General features: G+C 32.3%; 3 long non-coding RNA genes across 4 annotated transcripts; 2 read left to right on the top strand and 1 right to left on the bottom strand.

Moving 5' to 3' along the window:
• Positions 1–1,663: 1,663 nt before the first annotated feature.
• LOC134274631 (uncharacterized) lies at positions 1,664–4,229 on the top strand. Its single transcript, XR_009993655.1, has 3 exons — positions 1,664–1,704; positions 3,126–3,225; positions 4,180–4,229. It is a non-coding gene; the product is annotated as an uncharacterized LOC134274631 (long non-coding RNA).
• A 3,942-nt stretch (positions 4,230–8,171) lies between these two features.
• Positions 8,172–9,452, bottom strand: LOC134274630 (uncharacterized). Its single transcript, XR_009993654.1, has 3 exons — positions 9,395–9,452; positions 9,194–9,273; positions 8,172–8,395 (listed from the first exon to the last, which is right to left on the bottom strand). It is a non-coding gene; the product is annotated as an uncharacterized LOC134274630 (long non-coding RNA).
• A 221-nt stretch (positions 9,453–9,673) lies between these two features.
• On the top strand, positions 9,674–14,228 carry LOC134274632 (uncharacterized). 2 transcript variants are annotated; one of them, XR_009993657.1, is made up of 5 exons: positions 9,676–10,088; positions 10,622–10,702; positions 11,247–11,388; positions 12,503–12,609; positions 13,697–14,228. It is a non-coding gene; the product is annotated as an uncharacterized LOC134274632 (long non-coding RNA). The 2 variants fall into 2 exon arrangements; XR_009993656.1 differs by having other exon boundaries at positions 9,674–10,088; positions 10,622–11,388.
• Positions 14,229–26,369: the final 12,141 nt, after the last annotated feature.

Genomic DNA, 26,369 nt, shown 5'->3' with positions numbered 1-26,369 from the left:
ATAACAACAACTTAATTGCTAGGCTTTACTTTCTCCGAAAACGATTTAATGGGGGGGAGATAAGATATATAGATCTGTCTACAAATAGGCAACACAGGTTCCTTGATAAAATAATTAAGACACTTCTTTGACATATACCAGTCTTTTTCTGGTTTTAAAGATATTATCGCTCTTTATCATTCATTATTTAGGGCAATAATAACCATCACAAATAAAAGTTTCAAATACAATCTTGAAGCGATAGGATCGTGTCAAAACCGGAAGTGCTATTGATAAAGCATCTACCCGTTGATAAAGCATAAGTTTATCCAACGGCCTGTATCACCAACCCATATGAGATAAATTGATTTCTTGCATGAATTTAAGGTCAGACGAGACGTTCCTCAAAATCTGTATTGTATATCTTCGTAATGTATAAAAATATTTAAAATTTTAATAACATTCTGGTTTCTAAACCAGTTTAAACTATTTAAAATTATCCAAACACTTAAACGTTTTAAATTCAAAAAATATTTTTCTTCCCAAAAGGATAACATAAGAAAAACTACCTCTGGTATCTTGCATAAATGCCTAGAAAGGTACCTCAATTTTTTGTGAGTAAACATCTTTATGGAGCAATACTTCAATTAAAAACTCTTGGAGATTTTTACATATTATTAAGGATCGAACGTCTCGTCTGCCCTTAAAAAAAGTTTCAAGAAAAAAGTACTACTCCTTGATTTTATGATTTAAGTATAAATATAATATAAATCAATGAGAGAGAGAGAAAGAGAGAGAGAGAGAGAGAGAGAGAGAGAGAGAGAGAGAGAGAGAGAGAGAGAGAGATTTTGCTTTATATTTCGCTGATCTTTTCTTTTCCCCTAAATCTTTCTTCACCGTCAACCCTCTTGCTTGTAGTTGTACTGACAGTGACAGTGCAGTATCTCAAAAACTTCGAATGGGAAACCAATTAAAAAATGTCATAACAGGAATACAACTACAGTCCTAAATTTTAAATTATCATTTGTTCCCAGAAAAGCAAGATCAGATGAAGTGTTTTGAACAAATAAATTTTTTATAGTCAATGACTATTTTTAAAACCATTTACATTTCTATCAAACCTATTGTATTAAGAGAATTCTTGATTTTTTTCTTAGAAGAAAAGCAAGACAATATGTCAGAGAGGAATAAAGTCCAGATGCACGATTTACAAAGAACTTTCGACTAAAAGCAACATTTATTTCTGACCACAACTTTTTATTTTACAAAGAACTTATGACTAAAACGGACAATTTAAAATCATAAAATTGAAATGAGATAAAATTTAATTTCGGCATACAAAATTAAACTCCAATTATCCTATAGATACATGGAAAGAATGCAAGGTATGTAACATTGATATTTTTATTTGAATTGAATCATGATTATTGGAAGAACATCAGATTTTTCGATTGCTCTTTGTAAGATTTTTTAAACAGAAACGCAGAAACACATGGTTTACAATGGTAACATAAGATCACTTATTGGCAAAACGTGCAATCCATTTTTTAAACATTTGATGCTAATTTCAGAAATTCTGATTGGAAATGTTGAAAACATCGTGATATTGTATAATATTCATGTTTTAGGGCTATGGGATATATAATTAGGTATCAGGAGGGACGCTCCTCATCAACTGTTCTAAAGCTGAACGACATGATGCGATATCTCTGCCTTTACTTGATTGTAAGTATTACCTTTGATTCACTTTTTCGTTTAATTTTTGTCTATTTCTCTACGTGTATCCTATGAATGAATAGCAGTTTTAGAATCATCAGCTGTTTCTCACGTGATATGGTCAAAATTAGAAAAAAATATATACGGATACAAAATCGTAAAAGTTTAACGATATACGGGAAATATTTCACTATGAAATCCCAAAAAGTACTGGGATCAACTTCCCGATGCCTGGGAAATATATAAAATATGTAAAATTTAGCCATATTTTGATAAATTGTTGATAAACTTCGTGCTTTAACACTATACGCGTAAAAAAATGCAAGATTACGGAAAATCCAACGGCGCACAACTTGCTCTCAGCACTTTTCAGATAGTATGGACAATAGCTTCATGTGAATAAATATAGTTAAGCGGATATCGTTAAACTTTTGAGGTTTACGAGGGGTTGTGCATGTGATTGTTTTACGTGCATGACTGCAGCTTTATAAGAGACCTATTCGTTATCAATTTAATACGACTGTAAAATATTGACAAAAGCATTAAAGACTCAGTTTTAGTCAAATCATGCTTATATAGACTTATTTTTCATATTTTTAAGTTGCAAAAATAGCTTTATGTGCGTCTCAAGTACAAAGAAACTGTGTGTCGAACTAGCCTATGACGTCATCTATGTCAGTACAGCGAGATCAAGTTGTTTTTAAACTTATATTCAAATAGTGTAACCATGACAAAATAGGTTACGTGTAAATTAATGTGTACACTAATGATAAGAAATCAAATAGTTAAGACAGTATGAAAAAGAAAATTATTTATTCGCTGAAATTATTTTGTAATTTCATCGTGACTTTATAATCGATTTCCTGAAGCTCTGAACCAACCTTTGGAAAGACTTAACCTAGCTGCGTATGTTTACATCTTTAGATCTTTATGTATTTGTTCATATCTTTAGATCTATTTGTGTTTGTCCATATCTTTAGATATATATGTGTATGTCTACATTCTTAGATCTACATGTGTATATTTATATCTTTAGGTTTATATGTGTATGTTTAGATCTTTAGATCTATATGTGTATGTTTTTATCTTTAGATCTATATGTGTATGTTTATATCTTTATATTTATATATGTGTATGTTTATATCTTAAGATCTCTTTGTGTATGTGTATATCTTTAGATCTATATGTGTGTGTTTATATGTTTAGATATATATGTGTATGTTTATATCTTTAGATCTATATGTGTATGTTTATATCTTTAGACCTATATGTGTATGTTTATATCTTTAGATCTATATGTGTATGTTAATATGTTTAGATCTATATGTGTATGTTTATATCTTTAGATCTTTATGTGTATGTTTATATCTTTACATCTATATGTGTATGTTTATATCTTTAGATCTATATTTGTATGTTTATTTCCTCAGATCTACATGCAGTTGTGTATCTCCTTCTCCACGGCTTGGGGTAATGGTGGCTCTAGAAAGTATAGTTTTAGAAAGAAATCTGCGATCGGGATTTCACCGGGTAAATGTCATCTGAAAGCATCTATGTCCTCTCTTGAACTCTATCTTTCTTCCCTTCATTTATCAAAAATCAGCAAAATTTCTTCTTTCCAATTTTAAATTTGACATTTTATTTCAACACAATGTGTTTTCCTGTCAAAATGTTAACTATTCAGATGATAAAATTCTATTAACAAGCAGATTATTACTGTACTTAACACAGTGTGTATATAATCCTATACAAAAGTCAAATTTCAAAATTGAAAAGCTATGTTATAAAAAAAATATTAAAAAAAACATTGAAAAAAATAATATTTCTCATAATTTCTTTCCTAGAAATTTTGAAATGCACACATTTGTGTTCAACACACATTTGATATAAGTTAGATCCTCCCCATTTCTTTCCCGTATTAAAACTAGGCTGTGGATATTAATCAATCTCCAGTTTTTCAACTTTGACTTTTTAATTCCGTCTTAGAATCAGATCAAATAATACAACTCTTTAAAACCTGGAAACAAATTGATTTCGTTTTTGCTTGTATACCAACGATAAGGATAGAGACAATCCAAGGGTACTTAACATAAACAAAAATTTGATGCAAAAATTTATATTTTTGCACAGATTTTCATTTGAAATGACATAAAAATTAAATCCTAGAAATATAAAGAAATCGTACGTTTTCCTTGTTGATTAGATAAAAAGACTTTGCTGATTTTTTATATAATTCAAAACAAAATTCTACACATTTTTTTTTTTAATTTAGTCACAGAATTTCAAAAAAATTCCACTATACTTGCAAATCATTATTCGGTTTACCAATAGAAATGTAAATCTATGAGAAATATTGAAGATTTCTAAAATAAAAATGTCTTTCTGTGTTACATATATTTATCCTTAAATAGCAACAAGGTGTTAAATTTGGAAACAAACTCATTTAATGTTTACTTGTATTTCACCTATAAGAATATTTTACAGTAAATGAGGACCAACTTCCAGAAGAAGTGAGAGCTGTGAAATCTTTGGAGTAAGAATATATAATATACACATGCTATGTTTTCAGTTATTGGGATACTATTTAATGAACAAAGTATCATAAGTTACTTTTTTATTTAATTTTATATTATCATTTATCACGTATGGCCAATCAAAATGCACTTTACTACATATATCAATCATTTATTACCAATAAGAATGAACGTTACTACTTATATTATTCATTTACTGCCAATAAAAATACACTTTACTGCTTATATTATTCACTTATTGCCAATCAAAATGCACATTACAACTTATATATTTCACTTATTGCCAATCAAAATGCACTTTACTACATATATCATTCACGTATTGCCAATCAGAATGCACTTTTACAACTTATATCAACACTTATTATTATCTAATCAGAATGCATCTTCACAACATTATTATATCATTATTTATCACTTATAGCCAATCAAAATGCACTTTTTACTTATATCGTTATTCACCACTTTTGCACTTTTCAACTTATCATTTTTATCACTTATTGCCAATCAGAATGCACTTTCAACATTATTTCATTATATATTTATAGCCAATCAGACTTTTTGCACTTTACAACCTATATAATATTTTATCACTTATTGCCAATCAGAATGCACTTTACAACCTATATCATTATTTATCATGTTTATATCCAATCAGAATTCACTTACAACCTGTATCATTTTTATGGTTTATAACCAATCAGAATTCACTTAACCTATTATATAAATTTACATGGATAGAGACGGGCAGCTCCATTACGTGGAAGTGGCCAGCTGGGTTGGATAGACCGGAGGATATCTAACATGGATACATGTACAAATGCTTATGGAAATCAAGCTTTGATGTATTTGTAGGTCTGTTACTACATGAATAAAAATTAATTTTCTCAAGCAAATGAATTTATTCATTTTTTTCTTAATCCATATGTTATGATCCAAAATTCCACATATGAATGACATTAATCAATTTTTCATTGCCTCATTCGAAAAAGAAATTACAATATAAGCTATTAAGATTAAAAATATCTTTTTGTACAAGCATAGCAGAGGTATATGGAGGTTACAAACTTAAAAAAAGAAGTATTTGGCTAATGCTGAGCGTCTTTGATATCAAAAGTACCAGGGTTAATTACAAAATAGTGCAGCATCAGTGTATTAAGAAGGATTTATTTCGTTCCAGAAATCTTTTTGCTCTGCCCTTGTTTTGTATCGTTTTATGGACTTTGAGATTGGATACTGTTCGTTGTTATCTCAATATCCTTTTTTAAAAGTCTGGGATTTCAGATATCAAATGATAGATAATTTAAATACATGGCTCAAATGTATACATTGATAAAAACAGTACTTTTTCATAGCAGAAAGAAAGAAAGAAAATACAGATGCGACGTCATAATCTTAGAGTACTAAGCGTCAACAGAAATGCCAGACGTGCCCTTACACCGCATTATTTGTTGATGTAAAGAAGCTTCCATATTCCTCAATTAAGAAATAAATAACAAGTTTATAAACTTCAATGGGAATTGAAGTGGGTCGGTCACTTGATCAAATCTTGTGAGGGTCGAAGGTCTTCTCAGAAGATTTGATCACGTACCGCCCCACTTCAATTCCCATTGAAGTTTATAAACTTGTTATTTATTATTTATATATTCATTTGAGATTGACAATTAAATATTAATTTAAATATATTTAGATATAAATATTGCACTAACAGTTCTCCTTAGATTTCTGTCAAAAGTATACAAGGTGTAAATCGCCTTGAAAGGCGGTTACGCTTCGAATTCGTCAGACTGTGAATTCTATTTCAAAGGGAATATTTTGTCAAGGGCTACTTTTGATACGTAATTGTGAACATATTCTTGTCTGGGAATATTTTTGTTTCTGAAAATTGATCATTAATGCTGAAAAGACACAAGAAACACGTCGGAGAATTGATGATCAAAAGTTGAAGGAATTTCGGTCGCCTGAAAGGGATGGATCTGATGGATTTAGATAATATTGTCAGAGCCAGTTAGTCTAGTCAATTATTAAATTTGATCGAGAACATTCAATCTCAATTCAGTAACTAAGGGCATATTTGTGATGTTAACACAGAGACACGGGCGACAGTTTACCTTAAAGTACGACAGCGCCGATCGAGGTGTTTTTCAGCTGTTCGAGGCATTATTGAAATGCTTTGATATTTACCAACAGATTTACACATTTGTTGTGAGTAGAATTTAATGAAAAAATATAGTTTTGGCCTTTATCATGAAGATTTAATTAAGGTCTAACAAAAATAAGGACAAACAAAAAAGTTAGAGACTGTGCAGCTGACAAAAGTGATGTATTAATTGTATACAACTTGTAAACAAAGGCTAGTTTTTATCGGACTGGTATATGAGGGTTGTTCGAAAATTATTGAGACAATTACATTTACTTCAAATTACATTTGAGTCAAATCAAAATCACAAAAGACTAAGTGTCACTCGCGTGGTGCAGTTGTTAAAATACTTAGCTCTAGAGATTCAAAGTAAGTCATTGACTCCTTGCGTCGCAAGTTCCTGCGGGATGCATTTTGAGATGAACTCTTTTGATGAAGTCATTATAAACCGAAATCCCATTTCGCTGTAGGTGATGGCAAAAAACGACCCCTTACTGCTCAATGGTTCTGAGTGCTGTGTATGGGTAAAAATGTATAGACCTACATGTAGCTAGCTCCATTGAAAAGTGGTGGTGTCTCAATATGAGTGAAAAATTTTCGAACGTAAAGCGAACAAAATGTAAAGTATTCAGACATACTTACATCTGAATAGAAATTACTTGAAATCTAAAATTATATTTTAATTGAATATACAAAGATAGATACATTTGATAGAAAAGATAAGCACAGAATTATAATATGAAAATCAATTATTGTGTCCGAAAAGAACCATTCGTACCCAAAGATAAAAGCAAATGCTTGTTTTAATCAGAGAAAGAAAAAAAATGACAATCTAGCTAGTGTCTGTTGATGGTAACCTTGAATACATCGTCGCAAACCAGGGGTTTTGAGTTCGCAAGCTGGTGATAAATACATCCTTCCAAGGCAATCCAAACTAGCCTAATAAATGTACATACATCTTTCAAATGCAATCCAGATTAGCCTAATAAATGTAAATACATCTTTCCAAGGCAATCCAAACTAGCCTAATGAATGTAGATACATCTTTCCAAGGCAATCCAAACTAGCCTAATAAATGAACATACCTCTTTCCAAGGCAATCCAAACTAGCCTAATAAATTCACATACATCTTTCAAAGGCAATCCAGACTAGCCTAATAAATGTAAATACATCCTTCCAAGGCATTCCAAACTAGCCTAATGAATGTACATACATCTTTCATAGGTAATCCAAACTAGCCTAATAAATGTACATACATCTTTCCAAGGCAATCCAAACTAGCCTTATAAATGCACATACATCTTTCCGAGGCAATCCAAACTAGCCTAATAAATGTACAAACATCTTTCCGAGGCAATCCAAACTAGCCTAATAAATGTACATACATCTTTCCGAGGCAAACCAAACTAGCCTAATAAATGTACATACACCCTTTTAAGGCAATCAAAACTAGCCTAACAAAAATGGTTTTGGTGAACCGAAACAGGAATTTTGGATTGGTAAATATAAGCCAATACCGGGCCTTTCATTTGTTTAAAAGTCTAATCAAGATTTCTACACAGGGAAAAGTGGCTCGCATGATTTTCATGCGATTTGCTTTTCGCATGAAATTCATGCGAAAATCATACAAAAATCGTGCGAAAAATCACACATGCGAAATTCATGCGAAGGTCCTCATACGATATTTATGCGAAATTCATGCGATTTTCATGTGACTGAAATTTCACATGATATTCATGCGAATTCCAAATTATCAGTTTTTCATGTAAAAATCGTACGAAATTCGCATAAATTCGCATAAATATCATGTGATATTCATATACATGAGAAAAAAGCAATTAACAAAGAAATTGAACATTTCAATGTTTATTTAGGTTTTTCTGCCACATTGAGTGATAAAAATTGCCAGTCTCTGATATTATATTGCTTGGATACTCCTGGGTAATCCATTGACTTTAATGATATCTGTGTTTACAGGCAGTTTTTCAGTACGTCTTTTTCAGTCTTGTGTCCTGACAAGCTTTCCTACAAAGAGATTTTGATTATTATAAAATACTACTACCCATACTTATATTCCAATTGTTTAGGTCAAAGGGACCAATTCCTAAATTAGGAAGACATACAATGAATATACAAATACAAATACAATGAATTCAATTATATCACTTGAAAAGTCAATGTTTTGGCAACCTGTATTACTGAGTATGTTAAATGGTATGTTTAGAGCAAAACAAAAGACCATGTGTTAAACACATTCATAACTGCATAATAGACTTCAACACAAACAGTGTCTTACTGACCTACTCTATATATCCTGATATCAGGCTGCTATTGAATCAAATGAGATAAAATGTTTCATTTTAATTGTGATATTCGTATTGGATGGCAATAAACATGTCATTGTGAATTTTCAATAAATTACTTACAAAAGTACAATACTGAAAAGATTGATTTTTTTTTAAATCTGAATAAAATAATTAGATAGTACCTCAATTGTGAATAAATCAAATACAATAGTTTAATGAGTTATGTGTTATTCTCTTTGATTTGATTTGATTTGAACATATTTTATTATGTAAAATACATAATTGGATTGGGCAGCAGGCATAGCCTATATGAGCCCTCTCCATTGTTATTCTCTTTAAAGAAGCGGACAGGCTATCGCCTACATCCACTTCGATGTAGGCGATAGCCTGTCCGCTTCTCTAAAGAGAATACATATGTCTCGGAACAAAACGCAGACTGTGTAGTTTGTTCTGACACATGTGTAGAGACTTGTAATGACAGTAATAGTTAAAATAAAAATAACTTTAAATAACGTACTCAAAATTTAGTAAACCTTTAAATAGATGTCAATAAGCATAAAAAGACCATTCGATTCACCTGGCTGCGTTACGTAGAACCTGAAATGAGAACGAAATCCTAATTTACTCTGAAAGATTTCGTTGCAAGTTGAATTATCAATAAATATGTGCATTATAAACACAAAATATGAGAAACAATTAACAAAACATACATATTTACCATTGTTTTAAGGAATGAGATCACAATCAGTCAAAAGGAAAGTCTGGAACAAACCATATTTCGGATGAACGGACTCTGCGCGAACAGACTCCTGGGAACGGGTAGATCGGGCGAATGACCCCGTTACTGCAGGGTATGAAGAGGAAAAGATATTTTACACATACATGTAGTTAAATAACTCAATAGGATACCGGGTAGAGCATGGTTTTTAAAGTACATCCGAAATATTTTTTGCCCAATATCTACATTAAATTAGACCCTGTGCGAACAAGATTTAGGGCAAGAAGAGTCTGGGCGATTGAAAAATCGGGCGAACGGGAAATCGGGCGAACAATTTTTAGGACGAACGAACGTGGAACCTAAACACCCCCACCCCCCTTGAAAAATCTTTCAACCCCTCAACAAAAAAATACCCAACTACTCTGTCCACAAGGACCTGTGTGAATTCCAAAATATTTGCAGATATATAAATTCAGAGGCTTATATTTACATCTAGAATGCAAGACTGAAATTCCTATATAGTCACTTCCCAAAAATGAGTTGTACTGTACATACATGTATATTTACAAAATATTTATCAGTTTCAAAAATATTTATTAAATGTTGTTTTCTGTACTTGCAGGTATTTGCAGGGCACTCCATTATACCACACTTATAGCTTCTCCAAGATTATAAATATGATACATGTACACAGGTAAAAAAAAATCTAAGAGAGAAATTTAAAATTTGTTGCAGAGCCTGAGGTGCTGTAAACCAACTTTTATTCGCGGCAACTTTATTTCACGATATACCAGGGATAAACTAGTTCGCGACCTCTAATTTTCGCAATCAAGCCTTTATGCATCTGTTTTTCGTGGACAAATATACTTTTAGGACAGGTTCGTGGGGAGAAATATTCACGATGACAAGGCTCTCGCGAAGTTCGGGAAAGTTTCTCACACACGAATAAAAGTTGGTTAATAGTATTCATTGTTTTATAAAAAGGATATTGTTATTACATGTATAACAATTTTGTTATTAAACATGTATAACAATTTTTTTATTATACATGTATACATGTAGCAAAACCTTAACCATTCAGCTTATTTTTGCTTATCTTGCATTTTTTAAATGTAAATATAATCTTCGTTAATTTGTAAAATACATGTTTTAAATAAAGTGACAAAGGGATAATGAACTCATTGTTATTGATCCTACATTATCTGACATTTTTGAGTTTCTCTGTAGGCACAGTTACTTGTCATCACAAGGATCAGAATTCAAGTACCAGAATAGTCCTAACTCCTAAATCATCCTGATTTGTCAAAAGTACATGCAAGTATTTTATTATTTTTTGGACACTTTTTTTTAGCTCACCTGAGCCAAAGGCTCAATAACAGAAAAGCTATATTTAGTCATATTGACATGTTTACAAGCATCCTCATGTATTGAAGATGTAAATTTGTTCAAATCATGAGTACCCTTTGTGGTAGGGTGGGAAATGATGGGGAGTCAAATTCCCTCGCCAAACCACCACCACACCCTTTCAGTAAACTTTCAATTCTGATCTGATTTATACATTTTCCTAGCCGATGTGCTCAGGTTAGCGATGTGGCCCCTGGACCTTTTGTTTAAAATTTTGACAATTTTGACTACGCTGGAAATATTTCATTTAATTTTTCTCACCTAAGCCAGAAGCTTAAGTTAATTAGCCCTTTTTGCAGTCAAAATTTGTCTGTCATAATTATTTTTTTCATTTTCATTGTTGATCCAAACTTTAAACACATTTTACTTAAAAAAAATAACAATTGTAAAAATACCAGCTTATAAAAAGTTATTAAATTTGTGAGATTCTCAATATGATACATTTCAGCTACTGACACAACAGAAGAATGTGGAGCAAGTGCCAATAAAGGTTTGACTGATGGGGTATACCTGACTTCTCGGCATTCTGGTTATCACCATCCGATTCAGACATGCCAGTGAAGATCAACTTCAAGGTGACCCTTGCATTGGTAAGGATTGAAATCCATGAGGACACTTGAGGCATGCATGTGTCAATTTATTGTTATTTGTTTTTACACCTATTGCTTCTCTATCCATCAGTTGTTGTGTGTCATCAATTGTCCAATACCGACTGAACCATTATCAACCAAATTTTGCATGGTAAAACTTTGCATTTCCAAAATTGTACACTATGTTGCCCCTTGGTAATAGATAGGTTCTGATGTTATGGTAGAGATATCAAAAATGCAGTAATTCTTTGACAGTCATCTTTTCTGATCCTAGGTACTCAGCAAATAAACTTAATGCATACATATATTATATTATCCTATGTTTAGTTGTTTACGCCTTTATATATGCCTATATGACAGCTTAAAGCAAGTACTGAAGTTTCTGAAATGCAAGGCAAACTCAAAGGTCAAGGTGAAAAGGTCAAAATTGTTAACATCTGAAGGATTTAGGTTTAGTCATATGGAATAAACCTGTGAAATATGAGACATTTAGTAGTATTAACTGTGAAAAAGTTCTGGCCTAGATTATAGTTTTTAAAAGTGGGTCAAACTCTTAGGTCAAGACCAAATGGTAAAAAAAAAACTCTTTGAAGGGTCTTGTCACAATGATTACAAAATAATGTGAAGTATCAGATTGATAGCACTAGATGTTCAAAATTATATCCTAGGTCAAAGTTTAGGGATTTTTTTGTTGTTGTTGTAAAAGTGGATCAAACCCTAATATCAAGGTCAAGAGGTCAAATTTTATAGTACCCCAAAAAAGTTCTTGTCACAAGAAATATACCTGTGGAATATGAAGCCATAGCTCCACCCACTCATAAGAAATTGATAAGGTTAAAAGTTTTGCAGACAAATACTGGTAGACAAAAAGATGGACATACAGTGCAAAAACAAAATAAACCTAAGAATCTTTGATAATGGAAGCAAAATTAATGCATAATTATTTTTTCATGACCGTTTAAATAATTACAAAGATTCAAACTTATTAATATTACTTTAAAAAGTTGATCGTGTTATTTGATTTCATAATAAGAAAAATAAAATGAGATATAAATTAAAATCATGACCAGTCTTAATAATATTTTTAGATTTATTTCTGTTCTTTGCTTTACAGTGAGCTTTTGCTGATGGACACAAATTGTTCAGAAGAAATCCAGCTACCACATTAATCACAGCCTGATAGATTTCTGGCGTGACTTCAGAAGAAACATAGATGCAATGGTAGGTAAATTTTGCCTTTAAATTCCCTTGCAACACATACAAATTGCATCATCAGATCTAGGTCAATGAAAAAGAGACGATATTATCTCAAGGTTTGTTTGAGACCTGACACAAGATTATACTGTTTAAAGTTTAAAGTCATTTGCAGGAAAATGTTTTCATTTTTAGCTCACCTGAGCCGAAGGCTCAGCAAGCTTTTCTGATCACATTTGTCTGGCGTCCGTCTGTCTATCTGTCTGTATCACATTTCCGAACTTCTTCTCATGAACTGCTGGGCCAATTTCAACCAAACTTGCCACAAAGCATCCTTAGGTGAAGGGGATTCAAGTTTGTTCAAATCATGACCCCCGGGGATAGGGCGGGCCACAATGGCTGACCAAAGTTTTATATAGAAATATATAGGAAAATTCTTTAAAAATCTTCTTAAGAACAGCAAAGCAATAATTGGTCATATTTATATGGAAGCATCCCCAGGTAGTGTAGATTCAAGTTTGTTCAAATCATGACCCCCGGGGGTGGGGTGGGGCCACAATGGCCGACCAGAGTTTTATATAGAAATATATTGGAAAATTCTTTAAAAATCTTCTTCTTAAGAACAGCAAAGCCATAATTGGTCATATTTATATGGAACCATTCCCAGGTAGTGTAGATTCAAGTTTGTTCAAATCATGATCCCCTGGGGTAGGGCGGGGCCCAAACTTTTGGATTTAAACTTTTCAATAGTATTGTAATCCAATTTCTCCTTTTTCCTAGCCACAATGCTCGGGTGAGCATTGTGGCTAATGGGCCTCTTGTTTTTTTTTTTCAATAATTTTATACTTAAGAAACATTGATGTATGATTTTGAATGAATTATAATTTATGATGTATGATTTTGAATTTTTTAAAGATCATTTACAGTGAAAGCAATATGAGTTCAACCTTATACTGGGATGATATGAATTTGCTATATCTACATTTGTTCATATTTTATGTTATCTTGATAAATATGCTATGGAAATATTGACTTTGGAAATGCAGTTGTAAAATTCATGACTGTATTTCATTTACCGGTACCAAGTAGTCATTACAATTATTTTCTCTTGCAGATGAAACATTATCTCCAGACATATGGGTGGCCCTTGAGCAGAGAATTGTCAAAAATTGAAGCATTCAATAAAGAAGATTAAGAAACAGAATGTGTCCAGTTGTTTGTTCATCAAAAGAATAACTTGGATAATCATAGTGGTGCTTCCTCAAAATCTGCATGTGTTTAAATTAAGCAGTTTCAAATGAAGATTAAGATAAAGCTCATTAAGTCATTTGCTGGATCAGATTTTGAGATTGTACTTATTGCATCTTTATGAATATCAGTAACAGTGAAACCTTGATGATTAGTTGTAGAAATTCATATACAGATCTAAGTATTAGAATTTCCTAATACTTTTCCTCAAATGGATTAAAAGAATTGAAAGTCCTATATAACTGTGTACATCACATGGATTTGATATGAATATCACATAAAATTCACACGAAATTCATATGAAAATCTGTAAAGAAAGTAGCAAAAATATTCATATGAATTTCGTGCGAATTTTTTTTCGCATGATATTCATGCGAATTTCATGTAAAAATCACATGATATTTTTATGCGAATATCATGCGACTTGTTTTTCGTCTCCTTTTCATGCGAAGAATTCACATGATATTCGTGCGAATTTCATATGAAAATCATGCGAGCCACTTTTCCCTGTGTATAAACATTTGAATTTTGAAAGCAGTAAAAAAATAAATTGATGCTTGAATGATATAAACAGTACTTTACTTGTATTGGCCTTGTATTTAGCAGTTTAAAGTTAAATTAAAAATACATTCACGAGTTTTTTATCAAAATCAAGGAAAGAAATGACATAAAAGAATGGAATATCAAAGGACTTTTCGTATTTGAAAGTCCTTTAGTGTTTGAAAGTCCTTATGTTTTTAATATTTGAGTGAATTCTGGGTCTGTGAATCACAAAGACTAATCACGAAGGCATATTTCATTAAGCACGCTAGCGCTTATTGAAAAATATATCTACGTGCAAAGTCTGTGTGATTTGCACATCCATAATTCACACAACTAATAAACATTCTTTATATTTACATTTCTCTTAATACCCTATTTCGTTGCATTTTTCGAACGTCTCTGTAACTTTATTGTGACATCATGTTAGCGCACTTTTTTCCGTGTATATTTCTTCGCGTGAGTATAAATTGAAACCGTATTCAAATCAACTTCACTGTTTGTTTTATAGAAAACATAGCAAATGTAAATACATGGGTTGTCCAGAAAAATCGTGGACAAGTTGTCTCTCGTGAATAATAATCACTGCACCTTAAAATTTTCTTTACTCTTTCGTGCATATTTTCTGAATAAACATAGCATTTCAAATAGATAGATGCATAAATTAACAAATTATGATATTTTATGTTATGAATTGTATCGCCTTACGGTGCATGGATGATAACGTGGAAAACTCTAAGACAGCGTCACGTTTGATCTTTGAGCTAAAATGAAGCGGGATGAGTCCCACTTAAATTAAGTAATTTTCTTGATGCTAATAATTTTGTCTCCATAAACAGGTGAGGAACCCATCTGGCACATAGGTGTAATCTTCCTGAACTGAAAATTTATTAGAATGTTACAGGCACTATTCCCGTCATCATTCAAATAATGGACATATATGTAATATTGACGGTCAACAGTGACAACGTCTTTTGTTCTTACAATAGTAGTCTGTCCGAATGTTTTGTACTACATGGGGACTCGATCAAGAACGACTAAACTAAGAAATGTCCCATTTCATTTGTAAACTAAAGATCTGGGGATTTTTATTCTGATATTTTTTCTTCTGTTTTCATTTAAAGTCTCTTAAGGTGTTATGACACCATCTAAATCAAACTAAACTGCTCTTCGGTGCGCCGTTACGTCGTCAAACGTCATTGTTATCGTGTGTTGTGTTTACTACTTTCCCATTTCGAATGCTCAGGAAATTGCATTAAAATTTAACCAAATGCCTTGAAATTTTTGAAAAGACGACAAAATAAATTGTGGAACCGACTAAGGATAATTCTTAGCCCCAATCTCATGTGTTTAAATCTTTTATTCCGAATCAATACTCATGTATTTTCTAATATAACCTTTGTTTTTGACCGGGTACTGTAGGACCGTACCTGTACACATTTAAGCATAATAAAATCTTGATAACTGTCAATAATGTATGAAACACCTCAGAATGATAAATAAACATTTACTGAAAAATTCATCTTAGTGTGCCCATTATTATTAAAAAGAAATACCTTGTCCACGATTTTCCGGGACAACCCTCGTATATCTAAATAAAGCAAGATATAGGAGCAGATTATAGAATAGATATCTGCATCTACGTAGTTTAATAACATGCATTTAAATACTATACAATGGGCATTTATATAGTCTGATACAGTTTTAAACACTGAATTTTACAAACATCTTTAGATTGTAATATTTTCTCATGGGCTTTTTCTGAGAAACAATATTATTGTTATACACATAACTACGAAAGACGAATAGGGCCACATAAAAAAATATTTTTATCTCGTAATTACGAGAAAAGATCTCGTTATAACGAGAAAAGATCTCGTTATTACGAGTTAATTATCTCGTTATTACGAGAAAATATCTCGTTATTACGAGTTAATTATCTCGTTATAACAAGAAAAGATCTCGTTATTACGAGTTAATAATCTCGAAATTACGAGTTAATTATCTCGTAATGACGAGAAAAGATCTCGTTATTACGAGTTAATTATTACGGTTCTCAAAAGCTTTAATTTGATTCTCGCAAGAACGTGAGAATGCGATGCTTGGAATATTGGATTGTAGGTCGAAATTTACTGATGCCGAAAAAAATCTTACAGATCAGTGTGCAAAACCATTGTTACGTAACTTGATTGTATTTTAATAAAGTGTACCGAGGTTAATGTTGTTTTATAAAAATATTAACTGGGGTTGAGGGAGATATTGATAATATTAGCCCCCGATGGACAAAATATTGCCCGGCGCGAAGCGGATACAAAGGGGGCTAATATAATTAATGTTGCCCGAAAACACAATCAACATTTGTTTTGTTATATGAAGAATCAAACCAAAATTTAAGAAAGGATTTGATAATTAACTCGTAATAACGAGATCTTTTCTCGTAATTACGAAATAATTAACTCGTTATAACGAGACCTTTTCTCGTTATAACGAGATCTTTTCTCGTAATAACGAGATAATTAATTCGTTATAACGAGATCTTTTCTCGTAATAACGAGATAATTAACTCGTAATTTCGAGATCTTTTCTCGTAATTACGGGATCTTTTCTCGTAATAACGAGATAATTATTTCGTAATAACGAGATAATTATCTCGTAATAACGAGATCTTTTCTCGTAATAACGAGATAATTATCTCGTAATTACGAGATAAAATATTTTTTTATGTGGCCCTATTCGTCTTTCGTACATAACTATTGATTTTGAACATATCTTAAAACAGTAAAGTAATTTGATTACTCAATAAAATATTATTATATTCAAATAAGAATTATTTTTTTTTTAATACAGGAAATGACGTAATCCACCAGTTAACGATAGAAAACACCTCTTCCCTGTATGTGTCCATTACTCTACTGAATGGTACAACGCAGTATGAAATGTACGACCGATTCTCTGTCTCCGACGAAGCAGGAAAATATCAACTCATTTTTGCAGGACCTGCCACGGGAATCTTAGGTAAGTGTTTCCATATTAAGTTCTTAAATTTTGGTTAAAATTACATATATCTTCATAATTTTACATTTTCTGTATTGACAGATCATTAAAGTGTATAAAAAAGAAAAAGAAACTTTTTTTTTTTAAATATTCTGTATACGTTTTTGATTCCATGCTTATTAAAAATTTTGAATATTTCAGAATATACTTTGCAGATACAATTCACGAATTCAGCAGACATTGAATTTGCTATTGTCGAGTAGCTAAAATTTCAAATTATATGTCTTAAATACTAAGAAAATTGTTTTATTTTAAATATTTTAAACAAACAAATCCAGAATTACATTTGCTCAACCATTGTTATTCAGCTTGGGTTTCCTCATAATTTTTGATAATTCACATTTTAACAACTATGAAAAAAAGAAGTTTACTAACTGACATACGAGGGTTGTTCGATATGTTTTGTGCATTGTACGATATCTTAAAAACATTCGATTCAAATAGTCAAATGGACATTACATCCCTTCAAAGTATTCTCCTGTCGGGACTTGTATCGACGACCAGATAAGAACTTTTTTAAGTTTTGGAAAAAGGAAAAAGTCGCATGGTGCTAGATCCGGAGAGTATGGTGGGTGTGGCAAGACGGTAACCTTCTCAGACTTCAAAATTGCTTCACAAGCTCAGATGTATGTGATGGAGTATTATCATGAAGAAGGCGAACATGCCTAAATCCCGACACAGGACGTCGTTTCTGATAATATTTCTTGAGCTTTTTCAGTACAACATCTCGGTAATACCGACCTGTAACGCTTTTGCCCTTCGGCACCGGAATTTGTACGGTTAAACCATCACAGAATATGCAATAAAGGACCTTCTTTGTGCTCATTGTCCTTTTGGCAACTACAGGCCTTCTACCGTGTTTAGTTAGCCATAATTTGTTTCCAACTTTTCTAACTGGTTCGAAATAGTAAACCCATGTTTCGTCACCAGTAACTATGTTTGCAAATTTTCTTTGATTTAAGTTTGGAAACAGTTTTAGCAGTCGCTTAGCTGTTTGTATTCGCACCTTTTTTTTGCCATCTGTCAATATATGGGGTATCCATCTGGCAGAAATCTTTCGTACCTTCAAAATACGCTTCAAAATGAAATGCACCCGCGATAGCGATATGCCAACAGCTTTGGCAATATCACGAATCGTGTACCTGCCATCACTTTCATTTATTTCCTTGACTTTTGAGACATTTGTCTTGCCTGATACAGTCACAGGTCGACCGGATTCTGCTGCATCTTTGACGGACTCTGTGCCAGTCAGAAATTTCTGTCCCCACGTACGAACTGTTTCATAAGATACCTTATCAGACCCATAAACTTCGCTCAATTCATTAAAAATCTGCTTAACCGAATTACCGAGTTTTGTGCAAACTTTTATATAACCTCTAATTTTATTCAATATTCTCAACCTTTTTCTCAACCATTTTTACAACAGTGGTCAACGACTGGCTCATTTGAAAGGACGATTTTTTTATAACCATGTGTAGTTGAAGGCTCGTGTTTATACTGTTGGCAATGTATTGAATAGAATTATCCAGGCGTATAAATATCGACGAAATCGTGCAAGGCGTTATCGCGCCTGTAGTACAATACACAATACATTTCGAACAACCCTCGTATAATGTCGACATCTTGTTGTTTGTTCGGAAACATATTCAAATTTAAAAAAAAAACAAATTCAAAACACCTCAACGTGTTTCTACTATACCTTTTCTCTATGAAATGAAAATCCAGTCTGATTTTCAATAATTGTTTTTTTTTAAATACCACGGAAGAGGAAGTTTACAGAGCGTCATTAATCCTAAATGTCGGAAATGTTACGAAAATTTGATGATAAAAAAATATTCGATCGGATACATATTCAAATAATAGAGTTAAAAAAGCAAAACACATTAATTCGTTTCACATTTACAATATGTATGCTTTATGTTATGAAAATCTTATACTGGTAATTTAATACATGTACAACATATCTTATCTTGATACAAATTTGAATGATTTATTTAATATTACATTTATACATCTTTAAGGGTACGGTCTCTGACTGATGTTAATCTTTTTTTATTTATCCATGCTTTCTAATATTTCAGTGGCCTTACCCCTCCCAATACTTTATTAGTGTTACATGCCTTGGGTTTGTTGCCACACTAGAGAGGATGCTATATGAATTGCGCAGTGTTTTGTTCTCTGGATTTTTAAAAACTACCTCTCTTTACAGGATACATCATGCTAAACTTTTTTATCGGTATTTATCTCAGACGTACTTCAGTATTAAGACTAATGTGATATAAATTAATAATGAATAATTTTCTCTGTTATAGATTTTCTCTTATACTGCAGGTGCCAGTATGATAGACACCGGGGATTCTACGGCTGAACTAAATAAATATTATCGATCGTTCCCACATCTAAAGCCGTACATCTTAGAAATACCTCAGTATTATTACTGACAATTAGATAGAAGATATATACATCAACTCTTTCCGTGATTTCTTTTGTTTACTTTTACAGGTGACGCTATGTTAGACACTGGTAAGTCTGGTGCTGATCTGTCTGGGATGTATTTCCACCCCAGACAGAGATAATGACGGATCTAGTAGTTGATATAACTGTGCTGCTTACAGTGACCGTAAAGGAGGCTAGTGGTTTCACGCCTGTGCCGACGCCTTCATTAACGGTCCCTGGTCCCAGGGGTCCTGGTATTGTCCATGGTATCCTACAGTAGTGAGGGGGACCACCATGATGATCAAGCGCCACTAGGTAAACATCATTAAATCTTAATAACAATTTTTTTTTTCTTTTGGTATCTCCGTTAAAATTTTGAATGGTTTTACAATCTTTTTTTAAATAGAAAAAAATAGCTTTTATATCTGTTAAATATCATTTAATTCTTTTTTAATTCTTTTAACAGAGGAAAGACCATCCATCAATTATGCAAACCCTCAAGAAAGGATTTTAAATTAACCTTTATCGCGGGATTCTTCTTTAAAAAATGTTTGACATCAAGTGACAAAACAAATACTTTTTCAGTAAAGGGGCAATGAACTATTACGTGAAGCAATAATTTTTCTTATTTGTTTTCCTACTGAATGTATTCAGTAAAAGATGCACATTGTTTTGTTGTAATAAATTAAAAATTATAAATAGTTTTCTTTTTACTATCATTGATAAATGAAGATGTCTGGACGGATAATTAGGATATAGATTGCTTTATTGTTTAACCTATTACAGTGGAACCTGTTTATCCAAAACATGGGCCATACGCTGTAGTGTAATTCCCGCCACTCAATTTCCTATTCTGAGTCTATATTTGTTGATGATCTTTCTACACCTTTATCATTCTGACACATACATTTGTAATTTCTCACCATTGTATATGGGATGAGATAGGTTTCACTGTAATAAAGATTGATTTTAAGATATTTATAATAAAAATTACTCCATATTTTTAAAGTTTATGTTCTGTACATTGCAGTTTAATACCTATAAGACTGTGCTTCTCTAAAACATACCCCTATCTTTTTCCATTCATGCAGCATTCTGAATGAATGAGCATGTATCATCCATTAATCTATTCAGTATACAATAACCACTTAAATGGATGTCATTCTTCCTTTTTAATATCATGGTAAAATAAGCTAAATATTTGACATCAAACGTACTGAATATTCCTTTCCACAAATCTATTTATACCATAAAATGATGCTAGATTCGTACGCCTGACAGGTCTAACATTTTTAGCAGGGGTATGTTATGATCTTAAAGTAAATAAAAAAAAATTAATTGATTGTTTCTAAAGTTAGACATAATTCAAATATTTTAAAAAATAATTCAAATTTGCATAACAAGACAAGGAGTTAAAAAGTTAAAAATATAAGCACTGATTCATTATTTCCTGAAAGATGTTATTTTATATCTGCAACAGACTTTGCAAATAAAACTTAGCAAGATAGCATGAGTCAATATGTTTCCAAACACCTTTGCAATGATAAGACTACATGTTTCAAAATTAAAAAAAAAGGATTCAATGCTTAGATAATGATACAATTAAACATTGATATATGTGTTAAGACAAGTCCTTCTCTATTATGCGATGTATAGGCTATGGTACATATATCAAAATATTTAATAAACTACAACTTGGAATTTGTAGTTAAATAAATATGAAAGTGCTATTTTTATTGACATATTCTTACTAAAATGAATAAATTTCTATGCTTATTTTATTAAGCAATTCATTGTCTTTTAATTAGTATGTTTTAAAGCAATTTGTTTTAAACATTTTTTTTTTACAAGAAGGATGTGAATATAACGAACAGTTTTTAAATCTCAAAGTCCATAAAACAATACAAAATAAGAGCAGAACAAAATCAGACCTCAGAAACACCAGAAGGGGGATCAGGAGCTATGGAGGAGTGAAATTCCCTTGTTGACCGGTCACACCCGCCGTTTGCTACTTGTCATTATCAGGAAATAACAAAAAAAAAAAAAACAGGTTGTCAAATCAGTGTAGAAATAATGGACTATCAATTAATATGAAAAACGTCAGTCAGCATTTGACTCAGTGATAAATTGTATTTGCTGACAAGGTCGTTGTACCGACCATAGAACTTACGAAATATGACTTTAAACGAGACGGCTGATATTCTTGTTTTATTAACTTGCTGGTCAATATTTTACCTAGTTTTAGAATTTTTTATACGTAGAGCAAGCTTCTGCGTATCGAATCAACTGAGATGTGTACACTCCGTATGCAAGTGATGAAGGTATATTGCTGCACAAGTAAGGGAAGATGACGAAAGAAAAGTTAAAGTCATCACCTTTATCATATAGCTTGGTTGTTAAAAAACCATTAAGGTCTTCTTCAAGTAAAATATCCAAGTATGAAACAGATGTGTCAGACTCTGTTGTATCTTTTATCTGAAGCTCGCCAGAATATATCGTTTCGACGTAGGAATGGAAATTACCATTCTTAATTGACAATATATCGTCGATATATCTAAATGTCGTGTTGAAGGCCACATCAAGTGTAAAAAGATAAAAGTTAGGCACATGAATTGCTTATAATGATAATAAAAAGAGTTTATTTAATATTTCAGATTAACAAAAGCACACAGATGAATTTACATGGCGTTTAACTGATATGTAGGAACAGAAACATGCACAAAACCAGAAATAATGGAATTATTCAATTTTTTAAACTGAACATGAATAATGCTCTCTATACACATAAAAAGCTTTTGTGAAATTGACCTGTTTTATTATCCGAATCATTAATTTAACTGTAATGCTTCATCTTGTTTATTTATTGACCGACTGGCTATTTCGAGAGCAAACTGAAATAAGAGGCCACCCCTGTCTTAAGTGGCTAGTTTCTAGACTTCTCAAAGGTGGCCTATTAAAACAGGTTTGACAGTACGCCACAACGCAGCTAGGTTAAGGACTGCCAAAGGTAGATCAGTCTATGCATAGCTTCTGGAAATCGATTATGACGTCACTGTGAAACTGCAGAAATGAATCACGGCGAATAAATAATAATTTTCTTTTTTATACACTCTTACATAGTTATTTCTCCTAATTATTGTAAACATAAATTGATGCGTAACTTATTTTGTCATAATAACACTGTTTGAATGTAAAATTAAAGACAATTTGATCTCGCTGTACTGACAGATATGACGTCATAGACTAGTTTGACACGCAGTTTCTCTGCACTTGAGACGCAGATCAAGCTAAGATTGCAACTCAAAAATGTTAAATTTAAAACAAAATAAGCGTGATCTGACTAAAATTGTGTCATATTCTTGAATGTATTAATTAATATTTTACAGTCTTATTAAATTGATAATGAATAGGTCCCTTATAAAGCCGCACTCATGCACTTTTATACACCAACGTACTACAATTACATGCACACCCCCTCGAAAACCTCAAAAGTTCAACGATATCCGCTTAACTATAAATTATGATATTTTGTACACATGTAGCTATTGTCTCTACTGTTTTGAAAAGTGCTGGGAGCAAGTTGTGCGCTGTTGATTTTTTCTGTAATTTTACATTATTTAAAAGCGTATTGTGTAAATGCACGAGGTTTTTAAACAGACGGCTACATTTTATATATTCCCTGTGCATGGAGAAGTTGCTCCCAGCACTTTTCGGGTGAAGAAATTTGTCTTAAAGAATACGCAATCAATTTCGTGGTGAAAAAATATTCGTATATCCTTTTTATGACTTTGTATCCGTACATGTTTTCTAATTTTAACCATGTCAGGTGACATACAGCTGATGTACGTAAATTCGCTGTGGCCCAACTCGGCTGAGACCCCATACATACATATGCATTAGTACAATTCCCATTAAATTTAAATTTAAACTCATGCTAACAAAGACGATATTAAAATTATACTGACTTTCTCGGAATATTTTAAATTATTTTTCCTATGGGCGCCCTTAACTTAGTGTTCACTTCTGATAGTGACAAGTGTCAAGTTCTGATATAAAGGAGGTGTCCATTTTTGATACGTCACAGGTGTACGGTTCTGATTCTGATGTTCAGTTCTGATACGTCACAGATGTCGAGTACTGGTACACCACAGATGTACAGTCCTAATAAGTCACAGATGTGCAGTTCTGGGGCCCGTTTCACAAAGCCTACTTAGGACTAAGTTCTATCTTAGGAATGAACTTTTTCCTAAGTTCAATACTTATCTGTTTCACTAACCTCGTCTTATCTTAGGATATTCCTAAGTTATGTCGCAACTTTAGGACAGGTAAATCGATGACTTAGGAAGAAACTAAATATTGCCACTGCATATCCAAGATTTCTTATGGAGATAGAGGATGTCTTTGGTGAGAGAAATTCCAATGGACTACTAGTATATGAATGATTGTGTTTTCTACAGGTTAAGATTGCTTTACTTTGCACGGAATTATTAGGATTTCAATAACTAGCAAACATGTGTCAAAATTAGTCCAAGGTATATAAAAATGTCCGTTCACAAAAACTGGATCTGGCAATATAGATGGTATACATGCTGGAATAATTCCCAAACATTTAAAGAGCACGCCTTTGTAAACATAAAAAAAGCACATGATTTGATCCATTATGATTTATATATGCATGTATACATTATGCTTTTATCTACATGTACATGTATATCTATTTATCCCATGTTTACCCCTTTATCCCGTGGATATAGCTCATGGGATATCGTTTTCATATCCCACACTTAAGTGCAGTTATTACGTCACAATGGTTTTTGCGTTAGCGTGATGAAGTAAGATAAAGTAGAGTACTATATAATACAGTGTATAACATTGGTTATGAAGCATTAAACATGGGATAAAAAGAATGTCCCATGATTAGTTGTTGGATATGATATTTATCCAGCTTGTTGTGTGTTTTTATCCCCTCGCCAAGGCTCGGGGATAAAAATCACACAACTCGTTGAATAAATATCATATCCAACTACAAATCATGGGAGATCCTATATATATTGTTGCTAGTATTTTATTCGATATTAGATTAGAATTTGAAAAATGATATTTTAAATAAATGGAAACGCTTGTTCGCTTTCTATTAGTACATGATTCTTCATGAAGCCCCAACCAAGCTCAGGATATATACAATTGATGTTTCTCTCAAAAATGGTTGCATCTAATCTCCAGCATAACGCAGTTTTGTTGTCTATGGTATTCTATACATCGGTGCATTATGCATTATGCATGGGGATATGTAATCCCCAATCCCCTCGCCTCTCCCTTTTTGAAGCTAAAAATATAATCCATACTGACATACTGAGAGTTGTAGAGAGAAGAGGTTATTTCATTGATCCGTATAGTTAGAGGAGGAGATGGATTACCTGTCATTTGTAAGGCACAACTTAAGAAATGACTTAATTTTATTTAGATAAGATTGTTTTGTGAAACAGCTGTGGCAAATCTTAGGAACTTCCTAAGTTATAACTTAGGCATATCTTAAGTTATGTTTTACGAAATATCTTAGGAAACGTTTGTGAAACAGACCCCTGATACGTCACAGATGTGCAGTTCTGATACGTCACAGTTGTCTAGTTTTGATACGTCACAGATGGTTTGTTATGATACGTCATAAATATGTCCAGTACTGATACGCCACTGGTGTTAAGTTTCGTTATGTCACTGGTGTCCAGTTGTGTTACATCACTGATATCATGTTGTGTAACATCACTGTCATAGGTACTAGTACGCTATCCGTTTCTGATAGATCACAAGTGCCAAGTATTGATACATCACAAATATCCAGTTTTGCTACGTTACAGGTACCCTGATTTGATACGGCATACGTTTTTACTTGTGATTCGAAGCTCTTCATTTCTTTCGCGTCAGATATGTCCAGTTATATAAAGTCTTCAGTCTTTGTTGTCCTTCAATTCCTAATATTACAATATTCACATGAAATGCAGTCGTGTATTACCAATTTATTTTATAAGTATTAATATTAATATTATACAATTATAGCCTTTTGATGAGGTCAATCCCTCGATATATAAGACCTAAGAGAAAACACGACCGAGCACAAAGTGGGAGGGCGATATACTTTCTCTAAGGTCTATATATCGAGGGATTGTACCGAATTCAAAGGCTACAATTGTTTTATTATTTTTATTAATTAAAGAAGAAATACATTAAAATCTTTTTTTATAATACTCAGTACCTTCTCATACGAGGCATTGTTATGTCACTGCATTTTGACGTCACAGTATGAAAACCAGCATTTATTTTTTTTAGAAATATCCAGTGTATAAAGACTATTGTGACATCAGCACTATTGTTGCTTCACAGAAGAACGCGTTTCCAATTTTAGAAACAGCAGGTTTATAATTTTTTAAAATAGAAATATCCAGTCTGTAACACTTTTTATACTTGATCATGTGATCCAGTTTGAGCCAATCAGATAGTTGAAACAATATAGA

This window comes from Saccostrea cucullata, unplaced genomic scaffold, assembly GCF_032062105.1.
Source record: "Saccostrea cucullata isolate Sc308-1 unplaced genomic scaffold, CSIRO_AGI_Scuc_v1 ctg13139, whole genome shotgun sequence".
In the NCBI taxonomy this organism is placed as follows: Eukaryota; Metazoa; Mollusca; class Bivalvia; order Ostreida; family Ostreidae; genus Saccostrea; species Saccostrea cuccullata.
This window is presented reverse-complemented; position numbering and strand designations above follow the sequence as displayed.